We start from the raw sequence: 6,001 nt of genomic DNA on the forward strand, positions 1-6,001 counted from the left end.
GGGGGGGGGGGGGGGACTCAAATACATTGCTATGATTCCCCTTTTCATTCGAACTGTGTAGTTTTTTTATTATTATTTCCTACACTGAACATTTCCTATCTGCTACTAGGAATAACAAAATGAGAAGATCATACCGAGGAAAAATACTGCTTACAAGACGAACAATGCGAATGTATGCTTATATCATAATGATACAAAAAGAAAACGATTTTTATTTAATTTGTATTTAATAACAGAGCGTGTGTATTCAGCAATAACAGGTGGCAAGCTGGGGGTGTTTCACAAAGACTAAGATCGACTTTAAGTTGGACTTAACTATGGCAAGCCGTTTATGCCACCGTTTGCTCTCACCATTTTCACTCATGTTAGTATCTCAAGGGACGTACAAGTCATGGTAACAAATCTATTCATTATTGAGGGAAAAAATATTATCTAAAGATCATAATGGTGAGAGTAAACAGTGGCATGAATGGCCTGCCATACTTAAGTCCAACTTCACGTCGATCTTAGTCTTTGTGAAACGACCCCCTGGAATTGGCTATGTGACCTAGAATAACCATCATCTCATACGGTTAGCAAGGTGCCCAATTTTTTTTTTCTCTGTACGAAAAAATGATTGAATTCCGCCAGACCCGTCTATACAGTGCGAGTCAAAAAAAAATTACACCTAGACAATTGTTAATTATTTAAAAAATAATAAAACACTCTTTCATAACATGTATAATAATTTACTGTTCATAACAGATTTTAAAAATAATAAGCAATTTTCTAGGTGTAAACTTTTGTTTGACTCACACGGTATATATATATATATATATATAAACTCTCTCCCTATTCTCTCTCTCCCTCTCTCTCTCCCTCTCTACCTTCTCCCTCTAGCTCTTCCTTTCTCTCTAGCTCTCTCTCTCCCCCGTTTTCTCTCTGTTTCTCTCTCCCTCCCTCACTCTCTCTCCCCTTTTCTCTCTCTCAATATTTCTCTCTATCTCTAGCTCTCTCTATCTCTCTCACACTTTCTTGCTACATTTGTATCGATATTTGAAGCCTTTGATTGATTAATTGATTCGAATTTATTCCATTTCATATCAATTGTTTCCACACAAAAAAGAACATAGTTAACAAAGTAAGTTAAAAATTATGAAATGAAACGGGAACCTACTGGAAAGCATAGATTGTTGTTTGTTTGATTCCCAAGAATAAATATAATATGAACATTATTTTTATAAATCATGTTAAAGTGTCTAAATAATCGAAATAAAAGAACGAAGGAAATTGACTTAATATGATAAAAAAGGACATGACAAAACAATTCATGACAGGACAAGACAAAACGAGACATGACATGACAAGGTGTTCTTAAAGGCCTGGTCACACAGAGGGGACGCATGGGGGACGCACGGCCAGCGCATTGGAAATTTGCAATTTGGGCCAGTGCGTTGTCGTTCACTAGGCGTGCGTCATCATTCGTTACTCGTTCGTCGAGCGCGCTGGACCAACGCTGGACCAGCGCTATGCATTCGTCGTCATTCGCTGTGTGCGTCAGGGTTTTTTGAGCATGCTCAAAAGTGTGCGCGGAGCTCGACGCATGAATGTACACGCCAAAGGCACGCCAGACATGCGTTGAGCGAGCTAGACCAGCGCCAGCCATACGCGGAGCACACGCCCTGCATAGCATTGCGCGCTAGCTACACGCTGTGCATTTTTTGTCAGCTCGCTAGCTTTTCCAAAATTATGACAAAAGTTAGGCACACGGCCTTTACCGATTTCCAATGCGCGGGCCGTGCGTCGTAGAACGCGGTGCATGCGTGGACCATTCGTCCAGCGCGCTAGCAACACGCTGTGCATTCGTGGAAGTTGTTATCATGTGCGCTCTGTGTACGGTCTGTATGCGCACTGTATGCGCCCTGTATGCGCTCAGCGCGCTAACAACACGCTATGCATTTGGTGTCAGCTCGCTGTAGCTTCGACAAAAGTTGGGCGCACGACAACGCACTGGCAAAATTGCAAATTTCCCATGCGCTGGCCGTGCGTTCCCCATGTGTCCTCTCTGTGTGACCGGGCCTTAAGTGTTGGGAGCCCAACTAATTTGATGGCGAAAATTCACTTCAATTGTGTAATGAATCATAGAAAGTATGCCATTGAACTGACTACTGCAATGATTTATATAATAAACGTGTTTGAAGAGGAATATTGATGAAAGAATACACAAATTTGGTGTTTCTGTGTACAACACAAACCCAAGTTTGGTATGCTTTCATCAAGATTCGTCTTCATGCACATTTTTATTGACAATCCTTGCAGATTTGAATGTTAAATGACATCCTGTTTCAATTCATTATACATTTTAAATTACATTTTGCCATTTAATTTCTTTAGCGAATGTGGGGCTCCCAACACCTTAAGAGGGGCTTTAACCAGGGGCGTAAATCCCGGGGGGATGGGGGGGGGGGGGGGCTGCATCCCCCCTGGCTTGAAGTAGGGGGGGGGTGGCCTGTACAATCATCCCCCCTGATATTACAAAAAAAAGAGGGAAAAAAAGGAAGAAGAAGAAGAAGAAGAAGAAGAAGAAGAAAAAAATGTTATTATTTCAATTTTAGCATAATACATGAGAAATGAGTTATTTTTTTAATGTAAGTATAACTGTATAGCCTACATGGATATAGTATGTCACGATCATTAAGAGTAGTTGCGCGACGTGCGCGAACAAGCACTTCATAAACTTTAGAATAATTTTTCGTTATTTTGCAAGGTATTATTATAGCCCAGACGTAAAGTGCGCCAGCGCGCGAGCGCTTAAAAAGTGCAATCATATACAGTAGATGCCCGGCTCCCCCACTTAGTATTATTTACGGTACGCGTACGCTCGTTCCCGCCCTTTGAAAGCACTCCCCCCCCCCCCACCCTATCTCAGGAATGCCAACATTTCTGAATCCCCCTTTCGCCGGCTTTTTGTTGGCTTTTCCTACCTTGGAGACCCCCCTCCCCAAATCCGGAACACTGATAAATGTACAACCCCCCCCCCCCCACAATTTCAGGTGAGCTCTAGTCGATCGAGGGGGACTGGGGGCCAATGCATTTACTTTTCAAAATGAAATAATCCTGAATGAGCTTTCAAAGCTAGCAGAAATTTCAGGAATTTGATCCCGGGATTTGATCAATTTTTCTAAGATATTCAAGATATTTTATAACCTCCTTTTTACATTTCTTAGGAGTCCAAAGAGAGAGAGAGAAAAAAACTCACCCCCTTTTTAAAGAAATTAAGAGTCGAGAATGGTACAACGAATCGTCTTATTTCTCTAATGATTTAATGAAATGTAAAAGCTTCCGCGCTTCGCGCGGGAGGGGGGAGGGAAAAACTGAATTCAGATGAGGATTAAAAGTCAAGAACGGTACAACGAATCGTCTTCTTTCTCTAATGATTTAATGAAACGTAATAGCTTCCGCGCGAGGGAGGGGGGGGGGGAAGGAAAAAACTAAATTCAGATGAGGATTAAAAGTCGAGAACGGTACAACGAATTGTTTTCTTTCTCTAATAATTTAATGAAACGTAAAAGCTTCCGCGCTTTGCGCGGGAGGGGGGGGGGGACTGAATTCAGACGAGGATTAAAAGTCGAGAACGGTACAACGAATCGTCTTCTTTCTCTAATTATTTAATGAAACGTAAAAGCTTAGGTGCTTCGCGCGGGAGGGAAGGGGGAACTGAATTCAGACGAGGATTAAGAGTCGAGAACGGAACAACGAATCGTCTTCTTTCTCTAATGATTTAATGAAACGTAAAAAGCTTCCGCGCTTCGCGCGGGAGGGGGGGGGGGGGGGACTGAATTCAGACGAGGATTAAAAGTCGAGAGCGGTACAACGAATCATCTTCCTTCTCTAATGATTTAATGAAACGTAAAAGCTTCCGCGCTCCACGCGGGAGGGGGGAGGGAAAAACTGAATTCAGATGAGGATTAAAAGTCAAGAACGGTACAACGAATCGTCTTCTTTCTCTAATTATTTAATGAAACATAAAAGCTTAGGCGCTTCGCACGGGAGGGGAGGCGGGAACTGAATTCAGACGAGGATTAAGAGTCGAGAACGGAACAACGAATCGTCTTCTTTCTCTAATGATTTAATGAAACGTAAAAGCTTCCGCGCTTCGCGCGGGAGGGGGGGGGGCTGAATTCAGACGAGGATTAAAAGTCGAGAACGGTACAACGAATCGCCTTCTTTCTCCAATGATTTTATGAAACGTAAAATCTTCCGCGCTTCGCGCAGGAGGGGGGAAGGGAAAAACTGAATTCAGATGAGGATTAAAAGTCGAGAACATTACAACGAATCGTCTTCTTTCCCTAATGATTTAATGAAACGTAAAAGCTTCCGCGATTCGCGCGGGAGGGAAAAGGGGAACTGAATTCAGACGAGGATTAAGAGTCGAGAACGGTACAACGAATCGTCTTCTAATATTGTTTGTTGTTTGTTCGTTTGTGTGTGTGCGTGTGTGCGTGTGCGTTTGTGTGTGTGTGTGTGTGTTGTGTGTTTGTGCGTGCGCGATCGCGCGCGCTTGCGTAAATTAGTGTGGGCGTGTGCTCGTGCTAGTATGTGATGGCTATCGCCGATCATCCCCCCACTCCTCGGTACGGATTTACGCCCCTGGCTTTAACACTTGTTAAATAAACGTATACTGGAAACATTACAGTAAAACCTCATTAGTTACTTTGGTCTCATGAATTCGACAGTGTTGAATAACAATCACAATAATAATAAAATTAATACATATGAACAAGAAGTAATGGTAAGAAGTAGAAAAGATGGAAACAGAGAAAGTATACAGAAGAAGAAGAAGGGAAAGACGACGAGGAAGAAAACGAACAAAAGGAATGAGAAGATGGAGGCGGAGGTGTAGAAGGGGGAGTAAAATGAAAGCTTAGATTTACTCCTGTTACTAGACGCAATGTTCCCGGAACCACCGGTAGGTGGCGCACCACACGACTAGGGCTTTAACGGAACACTCTCAATTACTTTCGTAGTAAAAAACCAGGTAATGACCTAAAATGCCCCAGATATGTATGTTGTAGCCAACATTTTGACATTGTATCGCATGGAACGCCTTAGAATGGTTTCAAGAGGGTTAAAACGCTGAAAAAACATACGAAACAGTATATATCTGAGCCAAAAAGTGAATTTTATTATTTTATTTAGTAGACCTGTGACGTCACACAGAACGTCATCTTCGGCATCAGAGGTCTTGGAAGCAACGTCTTCGGAAGCATTCGGATGCTCGGAAATGTCACCCAAACAAAGTTGGGCTAATACCATACCATATTGTTAGTCTTCATATATTAGCCGTAGATATAGATTGTGATTTTATTATTTGCGATAACGGTGATACAGGTATTGAAGATTGTATAATGCAAGTGTTTGAATTCATTTGGTGGATGAAAAGTTGAATTCTACGCCGTTTTGTGCGCCATTGCAGCGCTGAGTTTGATGTGTTTGTCGCTAATTTGTGACAAATCTAGATGGCTTTCTTGATGGTATTTCATGCAAAATGTCTGTTAAATTGATAAGCACTGATTCTTGTCCTTACCTTTGTCTTGTTTATTGTCTGTTATAGTCATTTAATAGATGAATTACTTGAATTCTAAGCCCATTTCAGTAACACAAAATGTCCAGCCCGCTCATAGTCCCACACACGTATTTGTTTGTACCTTGTGCCCTCTTTTACACTGCTAGTCTGCTTTCAAAGACCCTATTAGATATTTCAATCAACAAGTAATGTCTCGTTCTAAAAATACAAAAGAAAAATAATGCGTTGGCTCTTTTAAACAAAATATGCCTCACTATTTGGTCGATGGTCATTGGTCTCTTTTTCTAATATTTGTCAGACTGTTGGTCGATGGTCGTTGGACTCTTCCATTCAATAGTATTTGGTCGATGGTCGTTGGTTTCAATTTCTAATATTTGTCAGACTGTTGGTCGTTGGACTCTTGGCTTCTAGTTCTATATTTCTAATATTCGTCAG

Source organism: Strongylocentrotus purpuratus, unplaced genomic scaffold (assembly GCF_000002235.5).
Source record: "Strongylocentrotus purpuratus isolate Spur 01 unplaced genomic scaffold, Spur_5.0 spur5_scaffold_19, whole genome shotgun sequence".
In the NCBI taxonomy this organism is placed as follows: Eukaryota; Metazoa; Echinodermata; class Echinoidea; order Camarodonta; family Strongylocentrotidae; genus Strongylocentrotus; species Strongylocentrotus purpuratus.